The 20,175-nt window shown below is 38.1% G+C and overlaps 1 long non-coding RNA gene and 1 other non-coding gene across 2 annotated transcripts in view; both read left to right on the top strand.

Annotated features, from left to right (window-relative positions):
• The window catches only part of LOC146396167 (uncharacterized), a 91,427-nt gene that overhangs the window by 54,227 nt on the left and 17,025 nt on the right, over nucleotides 1-20,175 (top strand). The gene's annotated exons all lie outside the window — the stretch shown is intronic.
• On the top strand, nucleotides 3,321-3,431 carry LOC146396168 (U6 spliceosomal RNA). The gene has a single exon (XR_014830670.1). It is a non-coding gene; the product is annotated as a U6 spliceosomal RNA (small nuclear RNA).

The following is a 20,175-nucleotide window of genomic DNA, read 5'->3' as shown; positions in this document are numbered from 1 at the left end:
ATAAAATTTGGGAAGTAATATGTATTCCATCAGGTTACTGTACATCAAAATGCTTGGTTCATAAGTTTTCTTATTTGAATTTTTATGAGTAGTTTGTATGCAACAAACACATTCCTTACTGTTCTCCACTATACTATTTGAAAGTACGGATCTAAGACAATATGATGGTTTCATTGTTATCAGAGAGCAAGGTGGCCAAGAGCATGGCAGATGCTTGATTGAATTTGGCCCCACTAGCTGGGCAATGAGAACAAAGCACTTGAACTGATCTTGCCATGGGGGATGAGACTGGATACAGTCCGTTAGGAGAATCAAAGGACTATTAGAATAGTATCTGACATGTAATATGTGCTCCATAAGGATTGTGGTTATCACCTCGTGTGAATGCAGAGTCAGAAATACTGCTTCCGTGGGACTGGTCCCTGTTGTTTATTCAGGTCTTTCTCAAATATTACCTAGGCAAAAAATAAGCTTTGCTTATTTGGAGATTTTATCTTTCCTCTGCCTTCTCTGCATGTTACCGACACATCCTTTGCATCACATTTCATTGTAAATATTGGTTGTCAGGTCTGTTTTCTTCCCTGGACTGTCAACTACTCAATGACAGGGACCTATGTATCTTTTTAAATCTCTCAACATTGAGCCCATGTTTTCTTGGAAAATAAGTAAAGAGTAAATATTATTTTAATATAGCTATTTGAGGATGGAAGAAAGGTATTCATTCTGAATTTTTTTCCTATAAAGATATATCCTTAATCTGTGATTTCTAGAAGTGCCTGGGCTGATGGATATTTGTGAACCATCTCACATTGCAAAATTAATTACTTTTGTGGATTTTCTAAGAGTTCCATAGTTTCATCAATTTCTCAGGGCAGCCTGTAGCCTTACCATTTGGAAACCATTAACACAGATGCTCCTTATACTTTTACTATGAGTCTCATTTTCAAAAATTAATTAAACCTTTAAAGTGGCTATTGCCCTAGACATGTGCCCTAGACATTTGCCTCTTTTTACTCTTCCTTCTTTATTTTTGTCCCATATCTGGTCCCTAAAGAAATACAAGTGGTTTCTGTGAACATTATATACACATCACCCCAGAAGACCACAATATATCAATCAGATTCTTTAACAAATTATTGGGTTCTCAAATCAGCATATAATCAGTCTTGCCAATTGAGAGGAAATCAATCATTTTTACATCTAGAAAAATCAAATCAACAGTAGTCCATTATTTGCCTGGCTGATGGAGCATAGATGTCACCCAAGGTCTCCTTAATTCCCTTCCCCCATCTCCTAGGAAAAGAGCAGTAAAATGAGGCAAGTAGCAAAACAGAAGTTTGACTAATTTCTGCATTACACACTATTTTAGTTATTTTCTGTTTAAATTGCATTTATCCTTTAATCAACTATTTATAGACATGTAGAAGAATGGGAACCTAGAAATTGAAACTCTGTGTCTGTTGTTGTAAATGATTAAACAGCAGATTTCTAGCAATTATGTTGTAGTCACTAGAATGAAGTCTGCATTGATGCAATGAAGAGACCCCAAAGACAATGACTGCACAAAACAGAAATTTATTTTGTGTTTTCTGTGGCACAAGGCAGTAAGGTCTTCTTGTTTCCAGAAGTTATCCCTGAAAGAGGAGGCAGCTCTGACATCCTCAGAGTGTAGCATTCAAAGGAGTCTTCTCATTCTCATTTTCAGCTAGCAGTAGAAAATGTGAGGAGCAGGTCCAGAGCAAGTATTTTCTAAGCAAATGAGGCAGAATTTCTATGTTTGGCTTCTGTTCACACTCCATTAATGGGAACTTAGTGACATGGCTACACCCAACTACCAAAAAACAGGAGGATGTGGTATGCCTGAGTGACTGTTCACCCAGATAGCGCCTATAACTCTAGAAGAAAAGACTCTTTTTTTTTTGCCTTTTCTAGGGCCGCTCCTGTGGCATATGGAGGTTCCCAGGCTAGGGGTCTAATCGGAGCTGTAGCCGCTGGCCTACGCCAGAACCACAGCAACATTAGATCCGAGCCGTGTCTGTGACCTACACCACAACTCACAGGAAAGCTAGATCCTTAACCCACTAAGCAAGGCCAGGGATCAAACCCACAACCTCATGGTTCCTAGTCAGATTCGTTAACCACTGAGCCATGACAGGAACTCCTTGAAGAAAAGATTCTGGTTGACAAGTAACAGTATGTGTTGGGTGTTAGAATTGGGATTTGGACACACACATCAAAACAGGGCAAAACCAACTGCATTAAGGATCTAATGAATGAATTCTTTGTTTCTCTTCCTTCTGGAGGCATACAGTAATCTTCAGTACTGTAAATTCAAAATAGTCTAATTGTCTGAGAAAAATGGGAAAGCTAGACCTAAGGAAATGAAGTGAACAAAGGTTTAGGCTTCAGCAGGATAGACAAAGGAGGATGATCAGGATCTAGAGATAAGACAGCCCCATTTAGACAAGAGAGATGATCATGAAAGATCCAGGCACAATAGAGAGGACAAGAGGGGACTCTGACCACAAGCAGTAGGACTCTAAGTGTGAAGCCCAGGGATGAGGTGCACATGGCTGTATCACCTGAAAGATCTGGGAAGGCAGATGGGTAACCAGAGCTGAGAATCAAAGCAACTGGAAGAAACTTAGTTCTGGAAAATTATGTGTGGTTGCTGAACCCTGACACACAGCCACCAAGAATAAAGCAAGAGCTCACTCACTGTAATCAGGATGAAAAGAAGACCTAGATCATCTACAGAGGAGTTTATTAGGTGTGGTCCAGCTAAACATGCAGGTTCTTGCTCGTTCTGAATCCTAAAGGCTTAATGAAGTTCCACAAGCTAAGGTGAAGTTAAATCTGCAGGTGTCATTGAAATAAACCCAGCTGTAGACTTAAGCAGTTGTGAGGGGGCAAGGAGGTAACCCACCTTAGTTTCTTGAATAAGACTGGATATAATTCTAATCTCTGGATTGTTTTGAAGAATGAATGATTGCTTTTTTAGAGAGAAATGCAAAGATTATAAATTAGGGAAAGAGTCAAAGTAAAAAAAATTTCTAAGCAACAAATTGTGTTGGAACTAGATATTCACATGCAAAAAAAAATGAAGCTAGACAGAGATTTTACACCTTTCTTAAAAAGTAACTCAAAAATGGATCACAAACCTAAATTTAAAAAGCAAAATTATAAAACTCTTTGAAGATACTTAAGAGAAAACCTAGATGACCTTGGGTATGGTGATGAATTTTTAGATACAGCGCCAAGGGCAGGATCCATGAAAAAGATAGTGGATAAATTGGACTTCATTACAATTAAAAACTGTGGCACTCACTTCAGCAGCACATATACTAAAATTGGAATGAATGATGCAGAGAAGCTTAGCATGGCCCCTGCCCAAAGATAACATGTAAATTTGTGAAGGATTCCATATTTTTACTATGACCATGTCCACACCCTAAATAAAAATTAAAATAAATTAAATTAAAAACTCTGCTCTGTAAAAATGATCTTGAGAGAATGAAAGGGCAAAACACAGATTTGGGGAAAATATTTACAAAAGTCATATCTGGTGAAGGACTGCTATACATATACAAAGAATTCTTAAAATTCAACAAGAAAGAAAATTAAAAACTTGATTAAAAAATGGACCAAAAGCTTTAATAGACTTCACCAAAGAAGGTAATTAGATAGCAAATAAGCATATTAAAAATGTTCCTTCCACATCATATATCATCGGGGAAGTGAAAATTCAAAAAGCAGTGAAACAAAGCTACAAACCTTTTATAGTAGCCAAAATCCAAAATACTGACAACACCAAATGCTGGTGAGCATGTAGAGAATTGTAACTTTCATTCATTGCTGGTGGGAATGCAAAATGGCAATGGAAATAATTTGGCAGTTTCTTATAAATCTAAACTGTTACTATATGATCTAGCAATTGTGCTTTTTGGTATTTACCCAAATGAACTGAAAACCTGTGTTCACACAAAAACTTGCACAGGAATGTTTATAGCAGCCTTATTCACAATTGCCAAAACTTGGAAACAACAAAGAAGGTGAGTAGATATGTAAACAGTGGGGCATATGTACAATGGAATATTATTCAGTGCTAAAAAAAAATGAGCTATTAAACCATGAAAAGATATGGAGGAAACAGTGCATATTACCAGTTGTATAAGTTTATCTGAAAAGGTTACAGACTGCATGATTCCATCTATGTAACATTCTAGAAAAGATAAAACTATGATCTCATTAAAAAGACAAGGGGCTTCCAGGATTTGGGGGAGGGAAAGATTAATAGGCAGAGGACAGGGGATTTTTAGGGACTAACCATATGATACCATCATGGTGGATACACATCATCATACATTTGTAAAAACCAACAGAATGGACAAAGCCAACAGTGAACTGGAATGTAAACTATGGCCTTTGGGTGGTTATGTTGTATCTATGTAGGTTCATCAATTGTATCAAATTTAACACTCTGGTTTAGAAGCTGATAATCTTGAACTTTTCATTGTTGAAGTTAAAAAAAAAAGCAATACAGAGAAAAACATGCAAACAAACAAACCCAATAGACTGTGATTCTCAGGAGAGTGACAAGAGGCCCCAGCCAAAAGCCCCCTAAGACTGGCTGCCTGACCATCTACTACCTCCTACAGGCTTTCTCATTCACTGCTCTGTTTGTAATAGAAATTCTACGTAGAGCCATCTTTTTACATTCCTGCTACCAAAGCAAGCCCAGAGAGAGTTGTTTAGGTATTTTTATTTATTTATTTGTTTATTTATTTATTTTCTTTTTTTATGGCCACACCTGCAGCATATGGAAGTTCCCAGGCTAGGGATCGAATCAGAGCTGTAGCTTCTGGCCTACACCACAGCCACAGAAATGCATGATCTGAGCTGCATCTGCAGTCTACACTGCAGCTCACAGCAAAGCCAGATACTCAACCCACTGAGTAAGGCCAAGGATCAAATCTGCCTCCTCACTGGAGGCTATGTCAGTTCCTTAACCTGCTGAGCCACAGTGGGAGCTCTCTGTTTAGGTATTTTTAAATGTTGGAGACTCTATATAAAATGACAAGAAGGAAACACAGGTATCCTATGAAGCAACACCCATGCCCCTATCCATAGAAACAGAGATAGGAAGGATTTCCTATTCAAAGCTGCTAAGTTTGGGGAATTTTTTCCTCACAGGGATAAATTAGTGATTCTCAAGCAGTGCAGAATGAGAAACCCTCCACTTATCAAAAGGTGCAAAGGCAAAGAAGGCTGGTGGCCCAGCAAAATCCATGAGCATCTCCTCCAGGGCAGGGCTGTTGTTGGAAGCACCTGCCAAGACGAAGACAACATTGTCCAGCCCCACCTCCATCCCTTCTCTCCTGTGTGGGGCCATGCGACCAGTTTCTGCCCCTGGGGCAGGTGTGGGAATGATGAGCCTGGAGGGCACTGTGCCGTGCCTACCCTCTCTCTGTAGCTGCCAAGCTGGTTCCCTGCAAGAGTAGAAATCGCAATGCTGCCTCTCTCACAGAGAATAGAAACACTTGCTCTACCACTACTGTAAAGAGAACATCTATTACGGACACGAAGTGAGCTTTCTATGGGTTAAGTCGCTAAAATGTTGAGGCTTCCAGTTTTTTTTGTGGCGGCAGCTAACGTTACTCTAAATAATACAGGGATACCGAAGCATGGTTTCAAAAACTGAGATGAGACACACCCCCCTTGGAGAGCCTTCACATATTCAGCAATGTCTAAAGGCCCAAATCAGATGCAGTTATATCTCAGAGTGATACTCACTTTATCCCAGGTGGTGTGGCCTCTGGTGTAGGTTAAGAGAGAAGATAATACGATATGAGTTAGAGTTGGGGATCTTACTAAGTCCAACATCAACGCATTGTCAGGAGAAAGAGGAGAAAGGAAAAGCTTTGAGAAGGTCTTGCTTTTATTTTTCTCACTATAAAGCTCTTGTGACGTGTAGGAGCTAAAGAGAGAGAGAATGTGTTTTTTAGTGTTTTTAACTGACTCACAGAAGACCAAAAATGTTGGGGGTGGTGTATGCAGAGAGACAGAGACAGAAAGAGAAAGAGAAAGATGGAGACAGAGAGAGAGAAAGAGAGAGAGAGATGGAGAGAGACAGAGAGGGAGACAGAGAGAGAGAGAGACAGAAAAGGAGAGAGAGAGAGAGAGACAGGAAAGGAGAGGGAATTTGTTTAGGGAGACAGAGATGTAAAGAGAAAAAGGGAAGGGGGAGACCATATAATTTGGGTAATATTGCTCTATTTTAGCAAGATTTGGACATTTTATAAACTGACTCTGGAAAACCCTAAATTTGAGGCTCTTAACTTAGAGTACAAAAAGGAGCTTCAAAGGTTTTGAATTCTTTAACATTTTCCACAAAATTTCAGTGCTTACACGCCCACACACTTTTCTGGGATAGATGACCCCTCAAAAGTTTAAGAACTACTTTTCTAAAGTTACTTTGGTCATATTATTTGGGACATTTTGATTTAATCTTGGTCTTGCCAAGTTTTTTTTTCACCTCCTTAAAAGTCTTCCTTAAAAGTTATAACCAAAGGGAAATTTTATAAAAGCCAGATGAAGAATGTGTTTTAAAAGTGTGCTTGAACAAGGCTCGTTCTGTCTGTCTCTATGTTGCTTTCTTACATTATAAATTTGACTCAAACAGAAACCATGTCTCACTCAGAAACCTTCTTTTATCAGAATACCCAAAACCAGGTCCTATGCAGGATGGAGCATAAAAAATGTGACTGGTTCCTACGGATGAATTGTCTAATCAAATTCTCCCAGGAGTCAATGGAAGTAGTAGAAATAAAACTTGTGTTTTCTATTCCACTGTCTAGTTAATAAACTTTGACAGACATACATATAATTATTTTAGATGCAGAAAGACAAAACGATGGATGAGAGGAAATAATTGTTAATATAGTATTGACTTAAATAAGGAAGCTAATCTTATATGATGGATGTATTGCCCATAAAGATGAGGCGGATGTGATTATTCTTTGATTCCAATGTATGTTAGCCTGTTTAAACGTAGGGATAAGTGTGGTGGTTTAAGTCATGTCTTCAGTGCATGAGACATGTTGCATGATTTTGTTTTTGTTTTTGTTTTTTAGGGAGGTAGATGGAAGTTCCTAGGCTAGGGGTTGAATCCGAGCTATAGCTGCCAGCCGACATCACAGCCATAGCAACATGAGATCCAAACCGTGTCTGTGACCTACACCACAGCTCACAGTACTGAGTGAGTCCAGGGATCAAATGCATATCCTCATGGATATTAGTCAGATTCATTTCCGCTGTGGCACAGCTGGAACTCTGATATTGTGTGTTAACGATGTTATTTGTAATTTATTTTTTGCTCCACTAAATGCCTTCCACTGTGCCTAAGTAGGCCTGAGGAAACCCAGCACAAATAAGATGATCTATATGATTTTGCTACCAGATTAATTCAAGTCTCCTTTCTCCAAGAATGATTAAATGACACATTTGTTGGTGATTATCAAATAGAATAAAAATTAACCAATATTATTACTTTAAGATTCTTGAAGAAGATAATAAAAAAGGGACACCTGGATGGGAATTTTAGTTATGGTCCATGAGAACAAATTAGTTACTAATTATTTTCTATTAGTGGATTTTTTAAAAAAGTAACTTTCATAAATGAGAAAATTTCTGCACTCCTTTGTTTGGGTGGGACCAATTTTATTAAGTTGGTTGGCTTGAAGATAAGAAAGACGTAGATCATGAGGTACTAGATTTAGAGTTTGGATCTATCTATATCCAATGTATGATTCTAGATGTGAGCAGCAAGAATTTAGGCTAATCATGACGGTAGTTTTCCTCTAGGAATCTGCTGGCGAATCTTGACATGCAGAGAAATGATAGGGAAATGGAGAAACCAGAATGATATGGTTGTTTTTGTTTGTTTGCTTGTTTGTTTTTTAATCTTCCACATGTTAGGAACTAAGCTTGACTACTAAAAGAATCGTAGTAAAGAAGAAAATCCAATTTGCACCATAAACTTTAGAAAACAAAGAGCACCAGCAGCTCAACTCTGGGGCCTCAATTCAAAGCCCAGCATGGTTGGAGAGAGACACATTTCCCCACTTCTGACAAGAAGGCGCAGGGATTCACATGGTGCAGAGAAGACTTAAGAAGAGACCGGGTCTCTTGGCATCTTTCATATTTGCAGATTGGGGATATCCTGGGAAATACCATGCCTGGCAGGGGAGCAGTGATAAGGAGGAGGCCACCTCCTCCACATCTTAGCAAGGCATAACCCTCAGGTGGCGGGCAGGCCATGGATGTCCGTAAGAACACCAGCTTAGAAGAGCAAAATGGGGCTTTCCCCTAAGCATATGCGAAACACCCCAGGGAAAGGGAGAAGCAGAACTGGCAAGGGTGAGCTCTCAGACAATGACCCTCACAGAGTGCCCTGTATCTAAGAGTTTGTGCTGCTGCCAGGGAGGAGAGCTGGGCTCTGAGACCCCCCTCTCATGTTTGTCAAGGGCACCCTTGCCTCAGGGTCCCCCGGCACTCAGTGATGAGGCAAAGCAGCTCAGCACAGTAAGGGGGACTTCAGGGGGTCTGAAGAAAGCCTCACCAGTATTTGTTGTACCGTCTTACCCAGAAACAGTTGAGGTTGACCTTGAAGGAAGTCATGTGGGTAGTCATGTAGGTCCTGAAGGCCTGCCATTCTGTAGTCAAGGGCTGGTAAACGTATGTGGCCCCTGTGTGTAGGCATAAATACGACCCTTTTTGTATTCTCACACGGTGACCCTTGATGGCGTAAGGAACCAATAAAGAATTTCAAAGCTGAAAGGGACCTTTTGGATCATCTACTGAGACTCCTCCTTTCACATTTTGCAGCAAAGATGCTAAAGGACTAAGAGAGATAATGATTTGCCAAAGCCAGAGAGCTCACTAGTGGCAAAGCCCATGTAAACATGCATGTTTTCTCATCTCAGTCCAAATTTTTTTTTCAATTATGCATGATGTATTATTATACAAGACATTTTTTAATTTGAGGATTTGCAATTCTTTTCCTGAAAATGTATATTGGATACTGTGCTCTCCTCCATACACCACAGATGTATGAATCTTATATTTGGTCTATTTCTGTTTCTATTTTTATATTATTTACTATAATCCTAAGTATGAACTATTTTATCATCCATCTATATTTACCACTGTCTATCACCCTCATTCTGTAGCACCAGCAACTTGAGTTTTACGTTTTCCTCTTGTCAGAAGGAAGATGGCCATGTCCCCTTGTCCCCAGGGCCAGCTCTCCTAGAATAAATCCCTGTTTGTCTTTTCTGGAAAATTGGGCAGCCTATCACTGACTGCCTGGCAAATCAAGTTTCTTGAGATCTGATAAAGATTGTTACACAGCTCATCAGGCTTTATCTCCCTCGAAAGCAGAAGGTGACACAACGATGCCTTCTGTAACCTTAAGAGGAAGAGAGAGAAAGCATGATACTTTAGGAAACATTAGGCTGATTAGAAGATCCTGCAATGCAGCCATGGCTTCAAATATTAAGGCCAATGGCCACTCTGAGCATAGCTGCTCTGTGCAGTGCAGAGTGATGATAGAGTGATGGCCAGGGAGGAAAGGCCATGGAGGGAGAAAGAGAAAAATTATCCTACCGAATGACCCTGACTGCCTGGGCAGAGCCACATTCTTTTCAAGGTGAGCCTGGCTTTATCCTGCCCTGATTAACACGTGGGCAGAGAGGGTATTCTCCATGGTGTCCAGACTATTCTTAGGCTTGATTCAAAGGGAACATAAGAGGTCAGAGAAACTAGGTTTGGAGAAAGGACACTTATTTGAATTTCAATTCTGCCACTGGCTTTAGGACATTACCGTTTTGATATGCTATGCTTCAGCTTACCCATCTTACAACACAGAGTGCAAGCATATTAAAAGTAAAACAAACAAACAAAAACTATTAGAACATTTCACACATTACACACTACATGTACATTTGTAGATAGATGTACATGTCTTGTCTCTGGAGACTGGGAACAATCAGAGCGTTAGAAATTTGAAATCCTAGTTCTCCTTGGTGACAGTGCCAACCCTCTGCATTTCTCTCTGTAGTTTCTTTGTCCTTCCTTCTATTTTTAACTCCTTGAGTAACAGGTTTTTTTGTTTGTTTGGTTGGTTGGTTTTTTTGTTTTTGTTTTTGTGCTGGGTGCTGCACTCATCTTCTTATTTTATTTTTTTTTCTCCACTTTGAGGTTTGTCACATCTAAAGCCTTCTCTCTTGTCGTAGTATGGAGAAATTAATTCTTTCCCTGATAATCACCTCACACCATCCACAAAAATTTTAGATCCTTAGTACATTCTATTAGGGCAGGTTGTTCTGTAATGCAGCTTAGGATATTTTTCGCAGAAATAATTACAATTAAATAAAATGTTGGAACTTGACAAAGTCACATTCAGGTACTTGAAAAATCCAATTTTGATTCTAGGTCAGGACAGAGAGATAATACTGTGATTGAATTAAAATGTCTATAGTTGATTTAGAAATAATGAGATTTTAAAAAATACAATTGGAAAATAGAGATATATATTCAAGAAGTAAAAGTCAAGAGAGGATTGAGAGATGACAGGAGACTGCAAATTCTTAGTTGAGCCAATTAAGACTTGAGTTTGTGGCGAGGTGGCCATTCCTTAACATTCTGGAAAGAATACCTTGGACAGCGAATATCAGTGTCGGACAGGCACTTCATCATCAGCAAGAGAGCCAGCTGGAAGGATTTCAGAGAAATCTTGGGAAAGCTGGGATGGTTTATGATACCTCCAAAGAAATTGAGAACGTTGCACTTGGTATTTTAGGCTGGCCTGGTTTTTAAGTTGTACTTTTCCCATCATTTACAAATGACCTTTTCTAAGTCACTTGTTTATTTAAGTAAATAAATACTCAAACAAAAATGAACAATACAAATCTTTATGTACTTTTTCTTTGGCTATGGATCTAGAAAAGAGTTTGATTCTTTATGTATTGTCTTTGGTAGCTATATGTGCTAGAATTTTTTTTGCAGTTAATTGTGTTCTACAAACTCATGACAATGTAATAAGAAAACTCCAATGAATTGTGTATATATTGAAAATAACTCAGAAAACATGTAGAAGATGCTCTTTGCCCAAGTCAAAGCCATTATTCTCTTTTCCCCTGATCTCAATTTATTTTGAGCATCCACTCTTCCTTCATTTGATTCAGTACCTGGCTTTAAAAGTAGATCCTGATTGGTCCAAGACTGTTATTCCAACTGCGGGTGCCAACCACTTGAAAAAAATAAGTCAAATTTCTGGGTCACATTGTTCTTTTAAAATGACACAGAATAGGAAATAGCAGAGTGTTTCATTTAGATTAGGGCCAGGGTAAGAAAAATTTCATAAACTATTACTTTAAACAATTAGGTGTATCTATGTTTGCCTTGATGTAAAACAATTTTTTTTTTATTGTGAGTCACAGTCAAATAGTTTTAAAACCATTGGAGTGAACTATTATCATGGCTCTGTGTTTGGTTTATTTGATGATAGGCCCCAGAGTTTTGAACAAGGGCCTATACAGGGAAGTTTGCTAAGTACTGTCCAGAAAAGTTTGCTAATGGATTATAGAAATCACAGAGTAAGAGATGACTCTCCTTCTTTCACTGTATGTGTTCTTGTGTGAAGAAGAAAACCTGGAATTGTTGCAGCATCTTGCAAACACAAGATGACCTGGCTTGTGGAAGAGCCAACCTCTTGAGTAGGACAAAAATGAAACATAATATGAACCTGGCTTCATTGTCATGTTGTTGAGCTGGCCAGTGCATTCTGATGCCTTCTTACCTCTAAAATTCTCTTTGTAAAATAATCCAGTTTTGTAACTATTTAAGCTATTGTGCTTCAGGGTTTCAATTTTCTTGATCTGAATGAATCTAAGGTGACACAAGTACCATCTTACATTTAGGTGCAACCATTGAAACCAAGACTAGTTTATTCAGTAAATTATGTTTTAATTATTATGTGTGAGTTCTAAGTGTTGGGAATGTAGCTGTGAAGAAGATCAATGAGGTGCTTGCTTTGATGTGTGTATTTAAGCGGTGTAGGCAAGTAATGAATAATGAAACAAATAAACACATTTACATTATGATTAATCCTCTAAAGGAAATAAATAGAATGACACAATAGAGTGATTTGTTTGGTATTCAAAGTGCTTCTTTGAACAAGATGATAATCTTTCTAAGGAGGAAGAGGTGTTAGAGCTGAGACTTGAAAGAGAAAGTGAAGAATCATGGGAAGAGTGAATGAAAAACCCTTCCTAAAAGAAGAACTATGCACATTATAAACTGTACTGCTGGGAGAGTGTACTCACAGACTTTTTCCATTTTTATACATTCAGTTCTGGGAAGTTTGCAATGTTGGTAAACCTTTCTACTGATCCCTTGCTAAGAACTCTAATATCTCCTGGAATGTACACTTCCAGATACTAGAATTACTAAATTATCCATCACTAGACTGATTATCCCTTACTTTACTGGATTATCCCCATTAGATCTGAGTCCCACAGTTCTAATAAGGAATAATCCGGTAAAGTGTTGCTCAGTGTCAGTTCACTAAATAAATGAATGAATGGAAACTCCTAGGGACAGTATCCATGGGATAATGACTAATGGCTTGTGGGAAATTCAAAGTCCCTGAGGTTTATTCGGGTTATCCTGATCCACTGTTAAGAGAGTATGCCATCTAACCGCACCCAAGGAACCATAGATATTGTCATGCTATGTTTATGTTAATGATTCTCACTTTAGGTGCATTATCGCATAGAAAAATAATTTGGCAAAACCCATACCAAAGGTTAATGATAAATATCATGGGGCAAGGGAGGTTTTTGATGATCCATGTGAATTAAATTTTATTTTGCTCCATTTCTGATTTTATATATTTTACATATATATTAAAGTTTAAAAGATGTCACTTCTGTGTTAGAAAAGTATCTGTGCATTGAGGGTTAATTCCTGATAACTACTTCTGGAAAACCTCTCCTGATCCCCACTTCTTTTCTCTCATTTCTAATAATCGATCACTCTTAGGAGTTCTAGTTGTACACATAATGTGCAATCCCAAGATTACAGTGACTAAGTTTATTGGAGCCTTATATTGGCTCGTGTCCCTCACTAAATTATAAAACCTTTCAATCTAAGATGTAGGTTTTATTGTATTTTCACCCCAGTGTGTACCATAGGGCTAAGATACACTGAAGTTTCAATAAATCAAAATGAAAAAAAAAAGAATGAAAATCAAATTCCCTGTAGAATCAAAATGTTTTATTTTGATGATATTCACTCAACCTTACTATGTGCACTATTCTTTCTTATCTCCATTATTGCAACAGTTGTCTGCCTCTTTTCCCAACCTTCAGCCTAACTATCATTTGTAACTCTTTACTATTATCGTGTGATATAGGAGGGCTTTAGAGTTGGAGCTTTGAATTTTAGCTGTAACATTTACTGACCATGTGATCATCAGCAAATCCCCTAACCTCTCTGAGTCAGAAGATCATGACTTAAGAGGAAATGATAAAACCTAAATACTCATCAAAGTGAAAGACAAGTCACTATAGGCTATGTGACCAGACTATTGCATTTCTTACTCTAAATACTTTATAATTCTCTTTGATACCTATTTTTTCTATCACTCTCAATTTTCTATCTCAAAACTCATGATAAAACTTTGAAAGTCCTCTGTTTCAATTCTCACTTGAGTGACAGCTTTCCTCATAAGAAGCTCTGTCCTTCAGTTCTGCCTGAAATCAAATGGATAAATATATCTAATTTGGGGACTTAATTGGCAGGCCCACCTGAGCAATAGATCAAAGCTATTGTTCTCCAATCTGATCTTTATAAGCAATGAAAGTGATTTTTGGTCACCTTGAAAATTTTTCAACTTTTTCAGATGTGAGGTGGGGAAAAGTATTAGTATTTTTAAAAAATGTCTTGAAGACTCCATTAAAAGCAGTCATTTACAGTGTGTTTACTATTTACCTGGAGTGATGACACTTGTTTTAGGTACATTATTTTCCCATAGATAATAATTACCTGTAGCACTGTTTAAGTAGACAAATTCCCTTGTCCCAATTCAGACCTATGGATCTGATGTTCTGGTAGATGTCCGATAGTTTGTTACTATTACTATAACATATACTCTAGGGGAACTTTATTTTTGAGGCAGATTTGGAAAGCACTGAATTACCATATTTAAAATGCAAACCAAAATGTACCCAAGGGAGTTTCCTACAAAGAAAAATGATGGAAAATGTCAAGACCTGTGAAAGGTCTCAGATTTTATCCTACTTGCCAACTAAAAACCCCCACCACTTGCAAATTTCTTGGATGCTGGCAGAAAACACAAGACTGCAGTGTTTATTAATGCACAGCAATAGCAGTAGCAAAAGCATCAGAATCTTATTCCATTGGATCCTCAGATTTCAATTTGCATGGATACAAAGAGAGCTATGTGGTGCCTGCACAGGTAGTGGTTTATGTTACAGAAGAACTCTGAGCTTGCTCCAGGAGACATCACCTCTGTCTTCCTAGGCTGTCTGCTCTACACACACCATTGAGGATTGTCTGGAACAAAACCCATAAAAGCTTCTGCTCTTAAGATGTGTAGAAACACAAGACACCCATAGAGAACTGTCTCCCAACAATCTGGACTATGATCTTTCAAACAAGAATAGCTTAAATAAAAGTTTCAAGAGAGGCAAGAATGGAAAATATAGTGATAACAGAATCAAATGTTTGAGCTTTGCAGGAGGCTGGAATAGATAGGAAACATATTTAAATTCAGAAATTGAATAATTTATATACAGAGCTTTTGATGACTGAATTTGGCTCCTACTGCTATGGCTTCCAACCAAACAAAGGCTACCATGGAAATAAGGCCAAGGCTGCTCCCTTCAAAGTCCATGACCAGAAGTGGGTACCTCTGCTCAGGTTTGAGAGACATGGAGAGCTGCCGCAATTTCTTGGTAGCTCAGTACATCATCTGCAACATTCTTGGAGCTAAATTGTTGAATGCAAATTTCAGAAATAAAATGATAAATAGTGGGGTGAAATCAGAATCTAAGACCAAAAAAATAGTAATGTGTAATTGCAAAGTTGAGCAAATTAAATGTATGAACTGTTATAAAATAATAATTTTTAATTTTGTCTTTTTTTAGGGCCGCACCTATGGCATATGCAGGTTCCCAGGCTAGGCGTCGATTCAGAGCTGTAGCTGCCAGTCTGCACCACAGCAACAGCAGTGCCAGATCTGAGCCTCATTCATGGCAACACAGGATCCTTAACCCAACTGAGCAAGGCCAGGGATTGAACCTGCATCCTCATTGATGCTAGTCAAATTCGTTTCCTTTGAGCTACGGTGGGAACTCCAATAATTTTTTTTTTTTTTTAATACCACAACTGCTGCATATGGAAGTTCCCAAGCTAGAAGTCAAAGCAGAGCTTCAGCTGCAGGCCTACACCCACAGCCATGGTGACACCAGATCTGAGCACACCTATGACCTATGCCACAGCTCGTGGCAACACCAGATCCTTAACCCACTGAGCAAGGCCAGGGATAGAACCCTCATCCTCATGGAGACAGTGTCAGGTTCTTAACCCATTGAGCCACTATGGGAACTTCTAGAAAATAATAATCTTTAAATAACTCCACAAAAATAAGCAGAAGCCTGGGTCTTTTGATATTTCATTTAATTTTTTGCTGGAGAACAATAGTACAGATAAATTAACCTTTTTATGCAAAACTCTCTGAAGTTTCTTACTTAGAAACCTAAATATTTTCAATTTTGTTTCATTGGTAAGTTTCTTTTTCATCTCTGTTTACTTCACATTTTCTTATCTTGCCACTACTCTGTGCCAAAAGTATTGCACATATGCATTAATACATACCATCTGGAACATCCTTCTTAAGAAGAGAAAGAATAATGTGAAGGCTGATGGATTCAATACATCCCCCATCTGACATCTATAACCCCCTCTCCCTCCAGTGCGACTTGTGGGCTATAGCAGGTCTCCTTAGATTTGATCTGAGGACCATTCATGCTCTTCCTTTTTCACAATGAAGGGGCTACTCAGGCTCAGAAAGGTTTCCTGGATATTTCAGGAAGTGGTGAGATTTCCAGCAGACCTTTGAAGTTAAGTAGCTCCAGAACCAAGGGAAAGTTTTATCACCATCCATGACAGGGGAAAGACGATAGAATAGTAAAGAGACACAGCTCAGCCACAAGGAAGTGATGTTGACTAAATTTCTCTACCACTAGAAAAGGCTTCAATACAGTTGGATGTATCCCATGAAGTCTATAATATCCCAGTACAGATACAAACACAACATTTTAATTATTTAATTATATATATATATATATATTGCCTTTTAGGGCCACATTCATGGCATATGGAGTTCCCAGGCTAAGGGTCAAATTGGAGCTGCAGCTGCTGCCTATGCCACAGCCACAGCAATGCAGGATCCCAGCCGCGACTGCAACCCACACTACAGCTCACAGCAACGCTGGATCCTTAACCCACTGAATGAGGCCATGGATTGAACCTGCATCCTCATGGATGCTAGTCAGATTCATTTCTGCTGAACCACAGTGGGAACCCCAATGTAGTTATATTTTAAAAAGAATATTCTAGTCATAATAGCCAAGACATGGAAAAAACATAAGTGTCCATTGACAGATGAATGGATTAGGAAGATGTGGTACATATATACATGGAATACTACTCAGCCATTAAAAAGAAAAAAATGATGCCATTTGCAGAAACATGTATGCAACTAGAGACGCTCATTCTAAGTGAAGTAAGTCAGTAAGAGATATACATGTACCATATGATATCACTTATGTGTGGAATCTAAAATTGGCACAAACAAAGTTATGTACAAAGCAGAAACAGACTCACACTCATGGAAAATAGACTTGTGGTTGCCAGGGGGAGGGGGAAAGAGTGGGATAGACAGGGAGTTTGGGGTTAGTAGATGTAAACCATTGCATTTGGAGTGGGTAAGCAATGAGGTCCTACTGTACAGCACAGGGAACTATATCCAGTCTCTTGTGACAGAACATGATGAAAGATAATATGAGAAAAAGATGGAGGTCCCATCATGCATCAGTGCTTAACGAACCCGACTAGGATACATGAGGACACAAGTTTGATTCCTGGCCCTGCTCCGTGGGTTAAAGAGCGGGTATTGCCATGAGCTGTGGTGTAGGTTGCAGATGTGGCTTGGATCCTAACTTGCTGTGGCTGTGGCTAAGCCAGCAGCTACAGCTCCCATTGGACTCCTAGCTTTAGAACCTCCTATGCTGTAGGTATGGCCCTAAAAAGACCAAAAAAAAAAAAAAAAGATTAAAAAAATGAGAAAAAGAATAGAATGTGTGTGTGTGTGTGTGTGTGTGTGTGTGTTTGTGTGTGTGTGTGTGTATGACTGGGTCTCTTTACTGCACAGCAGAAATTGACAGAACATTGTAAATCAACTATATTTTAATAAAAAATTTAAAAAATAAAGATAAAAAGAAGGTTCTTGTAAGGTCTGTTATACAGTTTTCTTTCAAAGTACAGATTAAGATACAATTACGAGTTTGCATATTCAGGGTAATGACAAAAGCAGTAGTATTAAGAATGAGGACATTTTGGAGTTCCCATTGTGGCTCAGTAGTAAAAACTCTAACTAGTATTCATGAGGACGCAGGTTCGATCTCTGGCCTCACTTAGTGGGTTAAGGATCCGGCATTGCTGTAAGCTGTGATGTAGGCTGCAGATGTGGCTTGGATCTGGTATTGCTGTGGCTATGGCTGTGAATGGCATTTGCAGCTCTAATTCGACTTCTAGCCTGGGAACTTCCATATGTCACAGGTTCATCCCTAAAAAGAGAAAAAAAAAAAAAAGAATGGGGCCATAAGGCCATGGAGGTTAAACTTAGTAGCTAAGAATATCTTATGTCAGCAAAGGAATTGGCATTATAGAAATGAAAATCTTTGCCCAACACTGAGGATAGACTACAAGACTAGCAAGTTTTATTCATCAGAGAAGCCTACACCTCAATTAATATTTGTATAATTTTTCTTTAATAATTTTGCACATGAGTGAATTTATTATCTTTCGTAAGTACTCTTCAGAAGTAAGGTAAAATGCAAAAGAAAATCTTTACTTTTTATCCACATATTTACTTGGATGTAGTTCCATAAAGTAATTGAACACACACAGTAGAAAAAAATTGCTACCAGAAAAACTTAATTCCATGTCACAGATGGTCCTCTCTCCCTTCTTGAAAGGTTTGAGAAGAAATGGTGGGGTTGACCAAATAAGACAGGGTGAAAGAAGGAACTCATAGTGAGTCAAGAGATTATTTCTCAAAAGGAAAGAGAATGAGTGTAATGTACCCCATCAATTGATGTTTTTGCTCTTACAATCCTGTATTTCATCTCTAGTAGCAGTTGGCACTATTTAAAGTACCACAAACAAGCACCATGAAGCTTTTTTTCATCTAAATTTTATTGCTTGGCTGGCTCATCTCTGGGAAACAAAGACAGTTCACATGAGTTAGTCATTACATTGACATTTGAATTTGAGAGGGAAGAGCCAACAAAGTGTCGCTAGTGTGCAGTGAAAGAATTGGGCTGAGGCTATAAACACCCTCTTGCTAATGCATGATTTAGGTTGATGTGTTATTTAGAGAGAGTGGTCATTTCTTTCCTCCTACTCTTCCTTCCTTTCCTCCTCCTCCTGCTCTTTCTTTTACTTTTTCTATTTCTTCCCGTCTCCATCTTTTTTTTGGTTTGTTTTATGGGGTTTTTTATTTTTGCAACAACAATGAAGTGAAACATATACAGAGATTATTCAAAGGAGAAGGGAGAAATGTAATTCTTAGAATCTGATTGTTTGAAATAATTATGATTCTATTACTTGGTAATTGTGTGACCTCAGGCCAGTTATTTAACATCTATAATCTGCAGGGGCTAAGAATACCTAGCTCATCGTATGAAAGATTTAAATGCTTTGTAAGTAAATCTCTTGATGTGACTATAGCCATAGGAATGTGGATTTTACATTAACTCTCATTATGCCCTATATTTCCTTCTGTTCTATTTTTGCTTTTTTAATCCTGTGTTTCAGTTACCTTTATAACATGAACTTGGTCTTTTGGTTGTTTCTGCAATTTAGTGGGTAAACATATTGTGAAGGTAGGGAAAAATAACTTGACAAATATTGTCGTATCTTTTAGGATAAGAGGGAAGATTTATTTTGAAGTCGGCATGATAGACACGCATTTCCTCTCTAATTTAAATTTCTATATTACACATAAATCCTAGATCTCTCTTATTGTCTAGTAACTACTACAATATGATAGACTGGAATATATATCAGGAAACAGACATGCCGTAAATATGTTCAGTGTTTTCAAAGACGACAATTTTAAATATGAAACTTGTGGAAGACATGAAGTGAAGGAAATATGAAGCTATTGAATCGGAAGAAAACAGGAAACATTTGGATTTAATTCCATCTTGGATTTATTCCACCAACGTCCAACATAATGCAAGGTCTGAGTAAATGTGATTGCTCTCCTCTGCCCTCATTCTTTTAGTCTTTTCTGTACTTTTGCACTGTAGAATTATGTTAATGCCACATATATTTTAAAAGATCATATCTCAAGCCAGTTAGTAATATTACTTATTCTTGCAGAGGTTTAAAGAAAAGAAGAGAGAAAAACAAACTTAATTTCAGACTGTAGATGCATTTGGAGAGGGCCATTTAAAGCTTCAAAACACAAGAGAGCATTAAAGGGTGTTGTGCTGGCAGGATGCATTTTGATGAACTAACTCTGAACAGGAACATGCTTTTGTAAAACACTTAAGATTGGTTCTTCCATTAAAAAAAAAAATCTTTTGATCTAGAATCAAAAATGCACCCACTAGGAAATGGACTAAGCTAATATGAGGTAGCTATTGGGAGTGAGAATCTACTTGGCACCTGTTACAGGTAACATACTGATGGCTTATATTTTATTTTTAACTATTGCTTTGCTTATGAAAAAAGTTGAGAAAATCAGGATGATAACAGATGGAGGAATGTGACCTGTGTTTACCCATTGGCTGAATC

The sequence above is a fragment of the Sus scrofa genome, chromosome 15 (assembly GCF_054392235.1).
Source record: "Sus scrofa isolate SSC_HxYL_T2T_F1_AM1 chromosome 15, Sscrofa_HxYL_maternal_Yorkshire_Landrace_v2.0, whole genome shotgun sequence".
Classification (NCBI taxonomy): Eukaryota; Metazoa; Chordata; class Mammalia; order Artiodactyla; family Suidae; genus Sus; species Sus scrofa.
Note: the sequence above shows the minus strand (reverse complement) of the source record. Positions and strands in the feature narration are given on the sequence as shown.